The sequence below is a fragment of the Lathamus discolor genome, chromosome 6, assembly GCF_037157495.1.
Source record: "Lathamus discolor isolate bLatDis1 chromosome 6, bLatDis1.hap1, whole genome shotgun sequence".
In the NCBI taxonomy this organism is placed as follows: Eukaryota; Metazoa; Chordata; class Aves; order Psittaciformes; family Psittacidae; genus Lathamus; species Lathamus discolor.
In genome coordinates this window covers 12,091,583-12,110,430 of record NC_088889.1, presented here as the reverse complement: position 1 = coordinate 12,110,430, position 18,848 = coordinate 12,091,583, and the positions used below count along the sequence as shown (strand labels likewise).

Genomic DNA, 18,848 nt, shown 5'->3' with positions numbered 1-18,848 from the left:
CAGAGTCTGATTCTCTTCATCACACACATATTGGTATTTTTAGTTTGAAGCTTTGCTGTCTCCAGAGAACATGAAGCACAAGAAACACTTTAAGGTCTGCTGTCTCATTATGGAACATCAGATTTATTTGGCAGGACTTGCTCTTGACAAATCTAGCTTGGCTACTACTGCTCATCACCCTGTGATTTCCTGGGTTTGCAAGCTCTTGTTTGTGTGTGTCTTCCACATTTCTTATGCCTGAAGCTAGGGTGATCTTTAATCATACACCTACACCACCACCCTCCCCTTTTTCTTTTCTTCCTTAGGATATTCATATGTTCATGGAATCTCAATTACACAAACATACACACATACACTAGCTTGTAATTATTAGTCCTGGCAAATATCCATTAAACGTATCTATTGGCTGCATCAGTTCCTTATTTAACAGAAGATGCAGACTCTTGCAGTAATGCAAGAATACAAATATGGTGCAGGCACAGTTAAAAAGATACTTTGTCCTGTTTCTTCATTTTATGGCCATGTGAAGCTGAGACACGCAAGGTGTAGATGAGGGCAGAACAGAGCCTTGAGTTTGACACCATGATCTGATCTCTCCGTACAAATGGCCTGTCAGGTTAGTTATGTGATCAGCTATTCAGATATGAATGGGCTGTTTCTTTATTCCTGTTTGCAGCTAGGTAAATGCTGAGCTTAAGATCACTTTGTCATGCCACTTGAAACTGCACATTTTCTCACTTGAGTAATTTCTTACAAGTTTCCTGCTTACCTTTGAATAGAATAACAGCTACTTTGGTCATCCATCAAAGCAGAGCTCAATGACATTAAGTTTTACAGTAATACTGTCTGATTCCTGGGCAAAATAGACGTTGGCAATACACAAAGATAAAGTTGTCATCACTAGTCAAAAACCTTGGGAAAACTAAGTGATCATTTCTTCTGCTGTCAAAGCCAGAATTAAGGAGACAGTAAGAGACATGTAGCAGTATAAATAGCATACAAATACAGTGGCTTAATCTTTGGGATATTAAAAGCCTTAAGATTCAGGACACTGCTCCCCAAAACCTCTGCCAAACTAGAGCTTTCTCTGTGGTTTGCATACAAAAGCAAAACTTTTTTTGGTGTGTTTCTTAACTTTTTTTTGGTGTGTTTCTTTTTTTTTTAATAATTAATTAATTACTAATTTTAGACTAATGTCAGGCTAATTTGTGCAATGAATTATTTTAGGCTATTGAAAAATATTCCAAATTTCTTGTGTTCAGGGAAAAAAAATGTCTAAAAGAGAGAAAATTACTATCCTTCAAACTCCGCATTTTCCCCCAATGCATGCAACTTCTCTTTCCTCTGCACATCAGCCCACTTGGAGATGGGTGCTCCTATTAGCCAAGTGAAACCTGTGCCCATTACACACGTGACACCAGCTTTCCAGCATTGCTTATGCTGAGGATCTGAGGATTAACAGGAGTGAAACCAGATGCTGCCTCCTGCTATCTGAATGGCTTTTCTCTGCAAACCCTCCTGAGCCCTGTCTTGCTCTATGGATAACCAAACCTTTCCCCAGTTTCATAATGAAAATATATTGCAGCAGTAACACAAGTGGAGTAGGCAGCTTGTGTCACCTTGGTCAGGAGAGGAGGGTTCTGGTGCCCTTGCTCTCCATCACCTCTCCCCCTGGGCTGTACCTGGTGCTCACACAGCCAAAGGATGCAGTCTCTGACAGGTGCAGCTGTGAGCTGCTGTCAGAGTAGTGCAGCAGGTCAGAAGTATCCTGCCAAGAGAGCTTATTGTCAGAAACCTGCCATTTCATCAGCAGTGAAGCATTTGGCAGAAGCCTGTCACTTCTGAGAAATTGAAAAGGGAGTTGGCAGGGCTCAGGGAGGGAAGGGAAGCGTAAGGTCACTGTGATGAGTCTACTTTGTCACAAGCAACCCCGGTGTATATGTTCAATTTGGTTCAGCTTGCATCCTAAAAATAGTTTGACTGATTGTCCCCTATATCCCTGGATATGTGCCTGTGTTTCAAAAGCTAGTTGCATTTAGTTTTCAGCCTTACATTCATGCCCACCAATGCTGACCTTGCTTTTCAACCTAAATACAACTATTCTCTACCTGATACATTTATACAGAGCTATTACACATACTGCCAGCCTATGTGTTACTCATCCATATAAACTTCCTCTCGTACGAGTACGTCTCCACTCCCTGATCACCCTAGCAATGGTTTTCTGGCCCTGCATTTTTAATTCATCTTTCTATATGGATCCCATTAAGCTTGATATTAAGCCTTATACATACATGATGAGCTGCATAGTCCATCTATGAATTCAAACGCAAATTTAACACCTTGTTCAGAGGAGATTTGGACATTTTAGAGGATAAGATTAGACTTTAAAATGAGCTTGACAAATAGGATATGTGTTTGGGGTAAAAATAAGGATTAATTTAGGATGATGTGAACTGTGTTTTGGCTAGAACAATCAACTTCACAAATTGAAGATGGGTGGTAGATGTAATGCAAGAGCAATCTGGTCTAGTGGAAGGTGTCCCTGCCAATGGCAGGGGGGTTGGAACTAGGTGGTCTTCTCTTCCAACCCAAAACATTCTATGAGTCTATAAACAGTATGTACATCTGCATATATAATGCTGATCCCAGAGAAGGTCATGTTCCATTGTGCTGGATGTGAACTAAGTCACAAGACAGCTCTCTGGCAGTTGCAGAGTCAGAAGGGAGTAAGAACACCATCAGAGTTATGAAATTGCTGGTCTCCAGGGGTCATGCACTGTCTGGAAGAGGTGCATGTCTTCAAGCTAAAGTTCTGCTTAACAAGGAGGTTTCAGAAGCTCCATTTTTGCATCATGGGTTCTCTAGTTATAGGAAAATGCAGAACAACTTTGCCAAATTAGCTGGTACACCTGTAAGAAAAAATATCTTGGCTTCTTATGCCCCAAGAGTTTAAGGTAAGAATTTGCCATCTCATGGGAAATAAACGCATTGTGAAAATGGGATGGAACCCAAAGGGGGTCCAGCAAAGAACAACTTACCTAGTAATCAAAAGACCCCAACAAATCATAGAATCATAGAATAGTTAGGGTTAGAAAGGACCTCAAGATCACCTAGTTCCAACCCCCCTGCCATGGGCAGGGACACCTCACACTAAACCATCCCACACAAGGCTTCATCCAACCTGGCCTTGAACACTGCCAGGGATGGAGCACTCACAACCTCCCTGGGCAACTGATTCCAGTGTCTCACCACCCTAACAGGAAAGAATTTCCTCCTTATATCCAATCTAAACTTCCCCTGTTTAAGTTTGAACCCGTTACCCCTTGTCCTGTCACTACAGTCCCTGACGAAGAGTCCCTCCCCAGCATCCCTATAGGCCTCCTTCAGGTACTGGAAGGCTGCTATGAGGTCTCCACGCAGCCTTCTCTTCTCCAGGCTGAACAGCCCCAACTTCCTCAGCCTGTCTTCATATGGGAGGTGCTCCAGTCCCCTGATCATCCTCGTGGCCCTCCTCTGGACTTATTCCAACAGTTCCATGTCCTTTTCATGTTAAGGACACCAGAACTGCACACAATACTCCAGGTGAGGTCTCACAAGAGCAGAGTAGAGGGGCAGGATCACCTCCTTTAACCTGCTGGTCACGCTCCTTTTGATGCAGCCCAGGATACAGTTGGCTTTCTGGGCTGCGAGCGCACACTGCCGGCCCATCTTCATTTTCTCAACCAGCACCCCCAAGTCCTTCTCCGCAGGGCCGCTCTGAATCTCTTCTCTGTCCAACCTGTAGCTGTGCCTGGGATTGCTCCCACCCAGGTGTAGGACCTTGCACTTGTCATGGTTGAACTTCATAAGGTTGTCATCAGCCAACCTCACAAGCGTGTCAAGGTCCCTCTGGATGGCATCCCTTCCCTCCAGTGTATCAACCAGACCTCACAGCTTGGTGTCATCGGCAAACTTGCTGAGGGTGCACTTAATCCCACTGTCCATGTCAGCGATGAAGATGTTAAACAAGACCGGTCCCAACACCAATCCCTGAGGGACACCACTCGTTACTGGTCTCGAGCCAGATATCGAGCCATTGACCACAACTCCTTGTGTGTGGCCATCCAGCCAGTTCTTTATCCACGGAGTGGTCCATCCATCAAATTGATATCTCTCCAATTTAGAGAGAAAGATGTCATGTGTGCCAGTGTCAAACGCTTTGCACAAGTCCAGGTAGATGACATCAACTGCTTTACTGTAGCCCCATCATAGAAGGCCACCAAATTGGTCAGGCAGGATTTTCCCTTAGTGAAGCCATGCTGGCTGTCACCAAGCACCTTGTTGTTTTTCATGTGCCTTAGCATGCTGTCCAAGAGAATGTGCTCCAAGATTTTACCAGACACAGAGGTGAGACTGACTGGTCTGTAATTCCCCGGGTCTTCCATTTTCCCCTTCTTGAAAATGGGGGTTATATTTCCCTTTTTCCAGTCATTGGGAACTTCACCTGACTGCCCTGATTTTTCAAATATGATGGCCAGTGGCTTAGCAACTTCATTCGCCAGCTCCTTCAGGACCCGCGGATGGATTCCATCAGGTCCCACGGACTTGTGTGCGTTCAGATTTTGAAGATGGTCTCGAGCCAGATCCTCTCCTACAGTGGGCCCAAGGTCTTCATTCTCAGTCCCTGCGTCTGCACTCTAAGACCTGGGTGGTGCAGTCAGAGCCTTTGCCAGTGAAGACTGAGGCAAAGAAGTCATTCAGAACCTCAGCCTTCTCCAAATCCTGCGTAGCCAGTTCTCCCAAGAGCTTCCTCAGGGGGCCTATGTTGTCCCTAGTCTGTTTTTTGTTTGCTGTGCACCTGTAGAATCCCTTCCTGTTATCCTTAACATCCTTGGCTAGGTTTAATTCTAACTGGGCCTTAGCCTTCCTAACCTGGTCCCTAGCTTCCCAAACAACATCCCTGTACTCTACCCAGGCCGCCTGTCCTTGCTTCCATTTTTTATAAGCCTCTTTTTTCCTTTGAATTTTCCTCAGCAGCTCCTTATCCATCCAAGGAGGTCTCCTGGCCCTTCTGCCGCACTTCCTTCTAGTTGGGATGCAGCACTCCTGAGCTTGTAGCAGGTGATCCTTGAATATCAACCAACAGTCTTGCACCCCCCTGCCCTCCAGGGCTATATCCCATGGAGCCTTACTAAGCAGGCTCCTGAAGAGGCCAAAGTCTGCTCTTTTGAAGTCCAGGGCAGTGAGCTTGTTGCACGCTCTTCTCACTCTCCTGGGGATCTCAAATTCGACCATCTCGTGATCACTGCATCCAAGGCTGCCCTGGAGTACCACATTCTGAACAAGCCCTTCCCTGTTGGTGAGCACAAGGTCAAGCATGGCACCTCTCCTTGTCGGCCCCTCTATTACTTGCAGAAGGAAGTTGTCTTCCACACAACCGAGGAATCTCCTGGATTGCTTGTGCTGTGCAGTGCCATCGTTCCCACAGATGTCAGGGTGGTTGAAATCCCCCATGAGCACAAGGGCCTGCGAGCGTGAGGCTTTTCCTATCTGTCTGTAGAGTGCTTCATCCACAGGTTCTCCTTGATCAGGCGGTCTGTAACAGATCCCCACAGCAATGTCTCCCACAGCTCTTCTCCCTTTAACCCTGACCCACAAACTCTCTGTAAACTGCTCACCTGCCCCCAGACAGAGTTCCATACTCTCCAGCCTATCCCTAACATAAATGGCAACTCCCCCTCCCCGCCTGCCAGGCCTGTCTTTTCTAAAGAGCCTGTAACCTTCCATTCCAACACTCCAGTCATAGGAGCCATCCCACCATGTTTCTGTGATGCCTATTATATCATACCCCTGTAGATGTGCACACATCTCTAATTCCTCTTGTTTGTTCCCCATGCTAGGGGCATTTGTATAGAGGCATCTGAGACGAGCTCCAATTGAAGCCGGCTCTTTGGCTGGAGCAGCTGGAATATCATTATAGTGCTCCGAGCATTTATTATAGGTGTTGGCAACTGACTGGGTGTGTTGGGATGGAATGATGCCCCCCTCCCCCCAACACATCTAGTTTAAAGCCTCCTTGACCAGTCTGGCAAGCCTCTTACCAAAACTGTTCTTCCCCTTCTTTACCAGAGCAGCTCTACCAGCCCCCAGTAGACCTGGCCTACTAACTTCAGTCTCTTGTTCAAGACACCCAAACCCCTGACTATGACGCCACCCTTTTAACCATTTATTAACCTGGCCAATCCTCCTAGCTTTTTCTTGGTTCTCCCCTGTGTCCTGGAGAATTGACGAAAAGACTATCTAAGCTCCAGAGCCCCTAACCACCTCTCCCAGGGCTCTGTAGTCTTTCTTTATGGTCCCCAGTCTACTACTACCTATATCCCTAGCACCTACATGGATCACCAGGAGCGGGTAATAGTCCGTGGAACTTACTAGAGCAGGCAGCCTCTCTGTAACATCCCTGATCCGTGCCCCTGGTAGGCAGCACACCTCCCTCGAGACGGGGTCAGGCCGACAGACGAGTGCTTCCGTCCCTTTCAAAGTAGAGTCCCCTACTACTACGACCCACCCGCTTTTTCTTTGTAGTGCCAGTAGAGATCTTTACCTGTGCATAATCCGGCTGTTTGTGGTGCAAGCGCATTTCCTCCTTAGTCTCCTTCAGGACAGCAAAGTGGTTTTGCGTGGGGACAACAGATTTAGGAGGAAGCCCCTTGCCTTTAATTGTCCTTTTTCTCCTTCTTTTGTTATTTTTCTTTGTCACTAATCCCCAACTTCCCGGGTTGGTGGCCTCCTTCTTTCCTTCATGAGCTGGAGGGGAAGCTTGAGGCCCCTGCACAGTTTGGGGCTGGAGCAAGCATTCCTGCTTCCTCTCAGCTACCCTGACATCTTGAAGCCCGCTAATAGCATCCCACAGCTCAGCCCCTGCTGCAGGAGGGCCTCCACCAGGGAGCACCGAGTGCAGCCCTGCCCATCGTGCACCTTTTCCTCCCCAGAGCAGTGCAGGCACCCTCTGCACCCCGGGCTCTGCCCTGCAGCCTCCCCTCTCACCGGCTCTGTCTGGGTGCCTACGCTGGCCACCGCCGGGGCAGCCAGAGCAGAGCTCCCAGAGCGGGCCCTGGCCACACGACGGGCGCTCACCATCCCGCCCGCCTGCCCGCGCAAACCGCCTCGCCGCGCTCCCTGGGCAGGTTTTTACCCGGCCAGGGCTGGTGCCGCCCCTCCTGGCTCCGCCCCCTTTTAGTCCCTGCTCGCATCCGCGGAGCTGCCGGCTCCTGGGCAGGCCCTGTCGAGGGCTCGAAGCTCCCTCGGTAGCTCTGGCCGCTCTGAGTTGCGGCTCCTGGACGCTGATCTCTCCCCTGCTCCGGTGTTCAAGGCGTCCTCTCTCGAGCCACTCACCTCAGCAACTGACCCGATGTAAGGAACTTCAGTTTTCCCCAGTCTTTCAAGTTTTCCTGTGATTCACATGTAGCTTTCCCAGTCCATTCCAGAGAGCCTGTGTTAAAGGGGATATTTTCCAGTTTTGTTTAAACATGCTTCTAGCAGAAACAGTCAACTGTTCTACCTATTTGGTTTCTGTCTGTGTCTGCAGCAGGTAAATGTATGCTGGGCAGCTGTGGATAAGCTTTTTTAAATACTTACACTTGGAAATTTAAACAGTTTGGGCAATGAATTTTCAAAGCAACATACCCTTGAATATTTTTAGCTCTCCAATAAATACAGAGTTCCAGATTCAAGATTTTTTTCAAGACATTGCAGTATGTGTTTATAGTGGAACTCTTCCTTCAATATTATGAAATGCATTTGACATAATCAAAATGAAGAAGATCCCATCTTCAGAATTAATTGGGACTGTAGCAAAGCCAGGTCAGGGTTTGATACTGCAGTCAAGAGCTGAAGATTTGTGTTACATCATAGGACAGGTTCCTCAGTCAGAAGTTGTAGGGGTATTGAAAAATCATGTCCCCCCTTTTACTATGCATGTGGCCAGAAGACAAACAAGGAAGTTCCAAGTCTCTAGCTGTGCATCACACAGGCGATCCACAGGACTGGTGCAGTCCCTGTGAACTGCAGAAACAAGACATTGCACCATCCACTGGCAGATAAACTGAGCTGTCATACACCAGATAGGTCCAAGTCTGAGATGTTAATCAAAGAGGCAACACCAGAACAATTGTTTGGAAGGGACACATGGAAAAGAGTTGCCACAAGCAGAGCAATGCTGAGAAAACCCTGGTTCTTATCTCAGCCTGCAAATGGATGGGCTGGAACCCAGTGCTGAAGGTTCAGAGAAGGTTCATCCATGTGTCTTCAGCTGAAGTCATGGTGCTGTGACTGTGCCTTTTGGTTTTGGAGGGGAAACTGCTGTAGCAACGGGCTCAGAATTGCGTCTCTGGGATCGCAAGGTGTTGGTGTACATAAAGAGTCATTAAAGAAATTGGAGTATCTATAGGAAGTGAGAAAAGGGTAAGGCTCTTTTAACCATGGGAACTGTGCAGAAGTAACAAGACATCTTCCTTTAGTCAGAACTGCTTTACATAGAATCACAAAATGGTGTGTGTTGGAAAGGACCTTAGAGATAATTTAGTTCCAGCTGCTGTCCCACCTTCCACTAGACCAGGTTGCTCCAAGCCCCATCCAACCTGGCCTTGAACACTGCCAGGGATGGGGCAGCCACAGCTTCTCCGGGCACCCTGTGCCAGGGCCTCACTACCCTCATAGCAAAAATTTTTCTGGGTGCAGCAGCTGTGATTGATTCTAGGTACTGATTTTTCAGTTACTCTTTCGACTTGATTGCAAATTATTAATTCAGCTGGCAAGAAAATGAGCTAACACAAGAATTATTTAGGGATTAGGCAAATGATGAAGGGCTATCTTTAGAAAGGTGTGAGGCTTCAGGGAGGTCATTAGCATGAAAAATGAAGTGAGAGGAGGATCAGCACATCCCAAAGGAAGGAACTGGTCTGAATCAACTGTGGTTGCAGGGAAGAGGAAAGACCAGAGCTTGTCTGCCTAGTTTGGTGGGTAGTTTTTTCAGTTGATTCAGAATATCTTTTTTTAATTTCCTGTTGTAATAATACATCTCTTAGATGTTATCTGCCTCTGCAATACATCAGTAAAGCATTAGAAGTGACAACCCATTTCCCTTCAAACCATACCTGAAGGGAGAGCTCTTTCTTGGATGTTGCTGTGCTTTGTTCCCCTCTACACCCCTGCCAGTGGAGGTGAATTGAGTGTCATCAGAGGGTGGTGTAGATTGGCACCACTATTTTAATAACTTTCCCCCAAACCAATTGTCCTTTATTCTTCTCTCCCTTCATTTTAGGGGGAGGGAGTAGGAGAAACAAAAACGACTCCAAATTTAACCCAGAAAACTCTGGCAAAGTAGAAACCTTGAAATTGTTTTATTGTGGCACTGTGTCTACGTCACCCCTTGCTGACCTGCTTTTCACCCTCTTCCCAGCACTGAGGTGTTTGGGAAGATGCATATACTATAGTTCTGATTCCCCTCTTTGCTTTTGTTTGTAGTTTTTCTTTTTGTCATCCTTACTTACCCCAGAGTGGGGGGATGATGATGGCTGCCAGCCTGGGTGGGGGCAATGAAAGGAAGTGGGGTGGGTGCCAGGGAGCCAGGAGCTGGTTTTTTGGGGGAGAGTTACAATGCTGCTGCAAGGGGGGAGTTAAGAAGCTGCCCCACCACATTCCTGGGGTGGAAAACACCCCTCAAATCTCACAAGATCAAAGTTCTGCCTCTCTCACTCTGTATCTGAGCTGAATGTTCAGAAATCATTACTTGATTTTAAAAAAGAGCAAAAAAAAGCAGTAGTCACTATCGGAAAAAAAAACAAACAAATGTAATTTTGATCTCTTCCAGTTAGTTTCTGTTAGTGGTACTGTGCAAGCTGTGCTGGCAGTGCTGCTTTTCAGCACTTCACCCCTCTGCTCCACAACACTTGTGTACCCAGGAAAAGCCATTGCTGGCAATGCCATAGTAAGTATCATTCATTTTTATATATTAAACAAACAAAAAAACCTAAAGAGATTAATTATTCTTGTGATACACTGATGGCATCTGTGACAGCTAAGAACATTCCATCGTTTGGATAGAAGAACACATGAAAACTAAAATTGTGGGCTCCATAAAGATAACTTTTACATCTCTAATAAAAAATAATAATTGCTATAGACTTTATATAGCTCCTTGGTAAGCTAGAAGGAAAACCATATTCAAGTCAAGATAAAATCTTCCATTTTAAAATTAGTTTACAGCAATAATTGCATTTTGCCAAAGTTAATGGTGTTCTCACCCATGTGTCATCATAACAGTGGCCAGGTTCAAATGCACCTGCCTAACACCTGGGGAAGCAAAACATCAATAAAAAAAGCTTTAATAGAAATGGCTTTACAACCTCTGTGCATAGGAAACTTGGCATCTGCTTCACTCTCCTGGTTTAGGTTTGCCCATGCTAATGCTTTAGAAACTGAATTTGCTGGGATCATGCTTGGAGTAGTGAGTACTTCAGTAGCAGCTGTCTCAGTGTGTTTCCTGCTGGTCCAGGGGAGATGCTGGTTGTGTTCATGAGTCTTGTCCAGACACAACAGCACTGTCAGACGGCAGCATTGTTAAAATGATGGCTTGAAGGGTTTGATTTTCATGCACCAAATTATTTTTATTGAAAACTATTATTTGTGCACAATGAACTGGTTGATGTGGTGAATAAGGAGAAGCAGAAGGAACAGGGAAGCTGAAACACCAGACTGCCAAGCAGTGATGCATGTGGAAGAGTCCTGATTCATAATGAACTCTCCACATCTGGATTCTATGGGAATTTTTGTTTCACATAGATTCATAGAATGGTTTGGGTTGGAAAGGACCTCAAGGTCATCTAGCTCCAACCCTCCTGCCATGGGCAGGGATGCCTCACCCTAGACCATGTTGCCAAAGGCTCTGTCCAACCTGGCCTTGAACACCGTCAGGGATGAAGCATTCACAACTTCTTTGGGCAGCCTGTTCCAGTGCCTCACCACCCTCGCAGTAAAGAGCTTCTTCCTTATATCTTCCTCTTCTAATTTGAACCCATTATCCCTTGTCCTGTCACTACATGAAGTTGAATAGCCCATATCTCGGGCTTTCTCACAGGAGTTCAGATCTGCCTGATGTAAAGAGCAGTGGTTCCAGCCAGGGAGCACCCGTAAGCCAGAGCAACACCTGTTTTGGGAGTGTTGCTGCTTTCTTTTCTGGTCTGTTTGTGGTTGACTTTTTTCTCCATGCTCCTTTGAAAGTCTCATTTTCATCCGGGGGGGGGGGGTAGTGCAGCGGGCATGGGGGAGAACAGCAAATTGTAAATGCTTTCCTAGAGGAGGATGTGTTCTTTGCCTGCCAGCCCTGTTTCTTGGTGTGGTCCTGGGTGTCACTGAGGTCTATGCTACTCCCAGAAACTGAATGAAGGAATGAATCCATCACACCTTCATGATTTTATACAGACAGGGAAGAGTGTTTTGCCTGTCAGACTTCCTAAATATATTTTATTTTCCAGAATGGCTTATATACAAACATTGGTGACCAGAGTGAACATCTGCCCAGCCTAGGTCCTCCATACAATGCCTACAACGCCTAACCCAATGCCTACAGACGTGTAAGAGCCAAAGGAGGCACATGGTGTTTTCTCTCCAGATTGTAACCTTCAAAACCCTGTGGTGCTGTGACCACAGGCTTCAACAGCCATTAATTCATTTTATTTCATTAGTAGGAACTTCCAGAAATCCACCCCACAGCAGTGAGGAGACCTGTGGTGCAGCTGCACAGCATGTGAACTTCAGTGTGGTACCTCTGAGCTAGAGTGGGGTCTGCCTTTGGTGCTGGCAAAGATGAAGGACTATGCTCTGTTAACCATGTGAGCATGTCAGAGTTGTATTATAGCCCATTCCCCTCTGTTCTCTTTTCTGGGCTGGAGAAACACGGTTTATTTGAGGAATATAAAAAAATGACCCTGAAAATATAGTCAATGACAATATTTCAAGCTGATGGCTTGCACATTGCAGAAGCCTTTAATCTTTCTCGGAATAAAGTAAAGCCTAAGTTAGCATCTGGGTGGAAACACTGTGATGCTGAGCTCTGCACCAGAAAGCAGAGATTCTGAGCACACGGCCAGGAGATTATTTGCAGGACAAAATAAAGTCTATGAAAACACTTAGTTTTTACGTTGTGCCCCAAATCTTTGTGCAGTTTTATGGGTTTGATTTATAAATATGTAAAAAGGGGTTCATATTAGCAAGAAAATATTACATGCTTTTTTGCTGAAAAATTAATGATATGAGCTGAAACATATTGCTTAAAATGATACTATTATCAAAATGATACTATTATCACTCTAATCCTTAGAAATACTTAGGATAATGCTTATTTTGAAATAGATGCTCCCAGTTTCAGAACTGTAAGTATTAAACAGCTGCAGTTTGTACTAAACATCATGATGTGAGTGCAACTGCATCTGGTGCTTAATGTTTTGTTGTACCTGCTATATTAAAATGAAGTTCTATAGAAACAACACTTTAAACTTGCAAAGTGTTTCTCTAAATTTTAATTTTTACTTTTTTTTTTCTTTTCTATATTAGAGTTCAGTCATGTTTCCCCTCTGAGTATTTTAATTAAATGCTTGGGGTTTTTTTAGTTACAGATCAACACAACTTTTCTATTTTCACATTCCTAAATTGTTCATGTTTCAAATTGTCAACAGCCAAAACCAAAATGGACACATTCATGTGCAGTGCAGCTCTGCTGCAACACTGGGGCATCTATTACCATAACTGAAGAACTTACATCAAATATATCTACAGCAACGTTTTCTATGTATTAACCTATTCCCTGTATTTCTAATTTGGAAAGAAAATAGGGACTGGTTCCTGTAAAGGAGTGACTACTTCAGCTAGTGCAGATTTTGACAGTGTTGTTGTTTCTGGTGTGGATAAATATATATATATATATATTATATATATATAGTTTTGCATACGTTCAAAATTAATGTCCAACTTAACACCTTCAGTTGTAACCTGGCCTCTGGGAATAGACTGGCTATGGTAACGATTTGGATCCAGGGGTCCTGAACAGCAGCAGTTCTTGCTCTGCATGGTTTGTGAGAGGTGGTGTCTTCACCTGCCCCCTGAAAAAATGGGAGGTAAAGGGAACTTGAGAAGCATAATCCATCTTCAGTAAAGTAGGTTCTTTTGCGGAGTTGTGATTCTTCACTCACAGTTCTTCAGGTGCCTTTAATCCGGAATGGCAGCTCAGGGTAAGTACCACTTAATTTTCAGCTGTTGTGATACAATAAATCTTCCCCAAAGGAGCATGTCACAAAGAACAAGAAACTCAGAATGACTATGCTCAACCTGTAGTGTTGTTTTTAGTAGGAAGGGCAGGGGCTGTATGGATGTGTCCCTGAAAAGAAGTGGCTGAAATGCAACAAACCTAAGCAGCAATTAAGAGTGTGCAAGTTTAAGCCTGTCTGCTGGCAGCAATGAGTGCCCAGGGCTCCTGTGCTATCTGCTGAAGCTGGGGCTGTTAATCACAGATGGTTCTGGGAAGTCCTGGCCGTGCCTCACCATAAGTCTCCCCATCACAGATGGCACTGGGAATGCTGTTTGACATGGAGCATCACTCACTCTAGTTTGATGTAAAATGTACTGAGTCCACCGAAAGTCCATCATGTAAATGTTTGCAGGTAAGGAAAAAAGCATGCCTAAGTGATGATATGACTTGCATAATGAGCATGACTAAACCAGTAAGTCGCCTTTGCACTCGCTGTCGCAGTGTGTCCTGGTGCTCACAGCAGTGTGTGGGGACAGTGCTGTGCAATGCTGTGGGCACTGAGTGATGATGGGCAGTATTTAGATTAACATAATAAGCTGTGATGAGCAAAAAGAGCCCTCAGACTATGTTATCTGTCCTTTTACAGGGGGAGACTGATGAGAAGGCCCCATTTAAATCATTATAAATATACATTAATCAAACTTGTTAAAGTTTTTTATTGGCCTGTGCTCTAATGTGTGCTTCTGCCTTTTCCCCATTAATAGATGGACTTGAGAGACTATGGTGACTAATTAGTGACTGAGCTGAAAATGAATGAGCCAGGTGGGATTCTGCTCTTTCCTTTGGCCTCTTGGCTAATAGTGTCAATGCCTTAACGAGGTGAACATGTTTGCTCAGTACAGAATAGGCTCTTTATTTATGTGACTATTAGCAGTCATTTTAATCACTGAGTCCCTTTTACCTACTTGTGGAAAGCTTGTGAATCACTTAGGAAACCAAATGTTAATTTACTAATGGGCTTCACTTGGGCATTTCCCACCCTGTTTTGCATCTCAGGCAAAGATCTTGGCTTCAGCATAATGCACAAGAGGGGCAAAGCTCTGGAGAAAAGTGAATGCTGTATAGAATATGTGTTGTGCACTTTTCAGGCTGGTTTCAGGCTTTTGGAAGCTGCCTCCTTCAATTTTATGCTTGTAAATTTTAATCATCAATCCTTTACCTTTCTTTAAGTTCTTTAAATCAGAAACACAAGTAATTTCTTACTTGACAGTCCTGTTGAGTATTAGCTGCTTGTGCTCTAACCAGCCAAACCAAACACAGTGTGAAGGCGCTTGTGTAGGAGGCACCTTAGACATTCCCAGATCCTGTTAGCAGGAGGAGCAGTTCTCCACACCCCTGCCTGAAGTGGCCCTTGCAATATTCTAGTGGTTCTGCTGGCTGGTGTGATTGTGTGCGTGTGGATTGCTTTGTTGTTTGGAGAGGAGGCTTAGATGGCCCATCAGGAATGGAGGAAAAGGAGATCACACAAAAAGTGTAGATAAGATTTACAGGGCCCCTGGTTACAAGTTAGGATCTGAATTTCAAGTTCTGCAGAACAGTCTGAGAAGTGGTGCCTGTTTTCCCCTGTGTATCTGGGTAAAAAAATAACTATTTTCCTTGTTTCCCTGAGAGTTCGTTTCTCTTTGCGCTATTTTCTTCTACTTGCAACACGTGGCTTTCATTACAACTTGTTTTCAATCTTGCCATGTCCTGCCGGTGCCTTTCCTTGTCATGCTGTTGGGCAGACCTGCAGCAGCACCTGTTGATGGAGAAGGCATGCATGGCAAGGGCAGTGCTGATGAGGGCTCGGATCACCTCTCAAGTGGTGAGAAACAGGCTGGGTAATGCAATGCAGGGTGTAGAGGTGTGCACAATGTCGTGACAGCAGTGCTGTAAGTGGGGGTCTGCTCACAGAATCTTTAGCTTCTCCTTTACAGGCAGCTTGCAGCCCTGGTGACTGCAGTCATCATATGGAGTATGAGATGCAGCCCTTTTCCTTGCAACAAAATATATATATATATATGTATGTATGTATATATATAAAAAAACTACACTGTTTTTTTTTTCCTGATGCTTCACTTCTTGGTCATTTTATTCTTCACCTCTTAAGCTTTTAGCGCTGTTAAGGAAGAAACTCAGGACATGGAGCCTTGAGAATGATTTCTGTGTCCTTCTATCACATTCAGCCCACTTGAAATATCCACTTGAATGGTCTATATTGTAAGTGTAGCGCCTTAATGTCTCACAAATGCTGCTTTTTAAGAAGGCTTGGAGCCAGGCCGTGGGTGTGCCCCCCATGTGAAATGAAAAAGGCTTTCTCCTGCATCATACATAATACAGGACTGAGGAAAGAAATGGTGATTCCTGGTCACAAGACCACCATCCCAAAACTCAGGGGAATGCAACACCACTAAAGAAACCAGGGAGTTGTACCAAATAAGCAAATCAAGTAAAGATACTTTTGAAATATCTTTTCTTTATTCAGGTTTTACTTGTTATTCTCCTTAAAAATAGTTGCTCCTACAGCTAAATAATACATTTACTTCTCCTTTCTCTGCATTTCAAGGTGTCACTTTAGCTACTGGGCACATAACTGCTTCAGATCAGTGAAGGGGTGAGCCAGGGACCAAGATGGCACAGATGAAAGGCCACGGCTGGAGCCTATAAAGAGGTTATGTAAATGATCACAAAGAAATAGATACCAAACGTCTCTGCATCACAAAGCTAAAAACATATTTACAAGTATGATTAAGAGGGTTAGCGTTTTTTACAAGTTGTTCCGTTTTGTGTTTTGTTTGTTTGTTTGTTTGATTTTTTACTTTAGAAGTGGGTCTGCTCCAAGTAGAACTGGGACAAATCACCAAGAAAAGCTGTCAAGTAAAAAGTGGGGATGAGACTCCTGCTCCCTGAATGCAAGTGATGCTTCCTCAGGATGGAGGAGCTGGGATGGACTGGGTGAGTGACCCATGTGACTGTCACAGAACAGAGATGATGGCCAAGAAACTGCTGACCTGCTGTGATACACAATTTAGCAAATGAGTTTTAGAGCATATGGCAAAGGGGTGTGTTTTGGCTCTTGCAGCCATTCCACGTAAATTCCCACATCACATGCCCTGGAAGTGGATACATTATTTCATCAATGAAGATAAATGCTGCACTACATAGTATGAAGGCAATCAATACTAATAGCAGAGTGAAGCATACAATTCTTGTTTCCATCTTCTGTTGGACTATTATCAATATCAAAATACTCTGTCTGTATGCATGGGTATTGACTAATTCAGAAAAAAGTAGGTTAAAAATGCTAACAAGCATAACTCTTCAGCAGAGATGTATTTTAGGTGCTTTGCTTTGTTTTTTTCTCTCTATTGATGTCCTAACTTCACAGAGTACATCTTTCAGGAGTCACCACAGAGTCCCTTGGGGCACTTTTTACCTGGTTTGAGGGCAGGGACTATCATGGAAGACAGCCTGGGAGAGCTGCCCAGCCCATGGGCAGAGGAGGAGACTTTGGATGTGACAGTTCAGGCTTTGATCATGGTAATAATTCAGGCAGAGAATTTCTAGGTTAGCTATATTGAATCAGAATGTTGCAATACATTTCAGTAATCACTTTTACAGGAAATGTACTTCAAAATGAACAAATCGTTTTGACAGAAAACTCTCTGAGTATCTGAGGATAAACTCGTGCAATTTTTTTCTAAAAAGCTTTAATATATCTTATGATTGACCATTAACATAAAATATATTCAAAATACTTGTAGTGAACCTTTTTCTTGTTTAATACAATGTTGATGGGGGTTGAGTAAAAAGTTGTCTTTGGGCATCTCAATAGCGATCATTATTTTCCACTTAAAATTGAATTACATTTAAATTTTGGTTATATACATTTTAATAGCAACAAATATTGCACCATTATTTTAATATGCTGCAATTTATCAGCTCTGAAAATAGACAAATTAGACTATTAAAGAGAGACAGTACGCTATCAAGACAAGGAGGACAATGTAAAATATCGATTTGGGTGGCATTTAAAGGGGCCATGCAGATCTGTGTTGCCGACCTGGCATTCCTTTTAAAAGACAAACAAAAGTCTCAGTTTTGCAGAAACCTGCCATCCTGTCACGTTCTCAGGCTTGATAGCTCCCAACTTCTGCTCTGTTGCAAGCAGGGGCTGCTTTTGTAGGTGCAGGAGGTTGCTTATGCAATACTGAAGCTCCTGTGGTCCCAGCAGAGGAGTGGGGTGACAAAGTCTCCTGAGGAGACACAACACAATGATTTCGGGTCCAGCTAAGCATGCTGTGGTTCTCACCATTGAAAAGCCCTTCTTAGTTGAGGCTGCAGTGAAGAAGACATTTGTGTGATGAGCTTTAACATCTGATGAAAATGATACCCATGGCTTTCTTTCCCACTGCCAACTTCTTATGGTTTTGGGGCCACACATGGAAAATCCCAGAGCCTGATGGCCAATAAGCTGCTGTCTCTCTCCCTGTGGTGCAGTGTGCTGACAGGAGGAGGCTTTGGTTCCTCAGTCACTCAGGGAGCTGAAAAGATGATCCTTAGTGCAACACCACAGTAAGTACCGTGACACGGGCATTTTACTGAATGGTGCAAAATATTCAGGGAATCCTGCCCAGAGTGATAAGCCATTGCATAAACTGCGAGCAAAAGGAAGTGTCAGGCTGATATTTATCTCCAGAAAATGCTACTGTATAAAATTTTTTAAAGCTAACTTTAAATTTAATAAAGTTGTCCCCTCAAATCAATTTTGTTCTTATCCTTGAAAGGAGAGAACCTTTAAGTCCACTGGACTTAAACACCTTTCATGTTGTGTCCTTTTTTTGTTGGTTTTTTTTTTCCTCATTCAGTAATAGCTGTCACCACCTTTCTTTCCCTGCTTTCACCTTAACAAGTTAATATACTGCACTGCCTCCAGCCTGTGCTGTGATTATTAATTAACAGACCCTTCAGAATGTGTTTTTGTTCCTCTTTTTGTGCAGAGTGAACAACCATTCATGTTTCATATCGTCTGGTGGATAACTTTGGGTGAGAACTTCAGCAGGGGAAGCTCTGCCTTTTCCAGTACATTTCACTGGATACCCACAACTCCCAGGCATGAAATGCTGGCATCGTGATGTGCTGCATTCCCCTCCTTCCCAGGCACTGGTCAGGGACAGGGAGCTGCTTTGACCCCAGCACGACCCCTTCTTCAATGCAGAGACTGGTTGCTCCTACAGCAGCAGTAAATGTTGAACATTGCTGTTACTCTTTTTTGGGATGATGTGTGCTGCATATCAGATACTCTCACTGCAGCAAATGGTGCCACCAGCCCCCACTAGTCCCCATCATCCTGGCGCCATCCTGTGTGCCAGGTGAGGTAGGTATATGCAGCCTTAAGTTTGACTGTAGCTTCTCATATCTAGACCTTAACACTTGGGTAAAATCCACATAAACTTCCTGCTGCCTTTTGGCAAGAATGGATATCATCCTGCTTGCCTGGTGCCTGTCCCCTGCAATGAAATCC

At 44.4% G+C, this 18,848-nt stretch overlaps 2 long non-coding RNA genes across 3 annotated transcripts; both read left to right on the top strand.

The window, feature by feature from the left end:
- Positions 1-9,887: 9,887 nt before the first annotated feature.
- Positions 9,888-11,802, top strand: LOC136016289 (uncharacterized). Its single transcript, XR_010613554.1, has 3 exons — positions 9,888-9,970; positions 11,517-11,615; positions 11,727-11,802. It is a non-coding gene; the product is annotated as an uncharacterized LOC136016289 (long non-coding RNA).
- A 1,544-nt stretch (positions 11,803-13,346) lies between these two features.
- Positions 13,347-18,613, top strand: LOC136017134 (uncharacterized). Of its 2 annotated transcripts, XR_010613835.1 has the most exons (5): positions 13,347-13,697; positions 14,050-14,107; positions 15,891-15,995; positions 16,149-17,899; positions 18,325-18,613. It is a non-coding gene; the product is annotated as an uncharacterized LOC136017134 (long non-coding RNA). The 2 variants fall into 2 exon arrangements; XR_010613836.1 differs by lacking the exon at positions 18,325-18,613 and having other exon boundaries at positions 16,149-18,077.
- Positions 18,614-18,848: the final 235 nt, after the last annotated feature.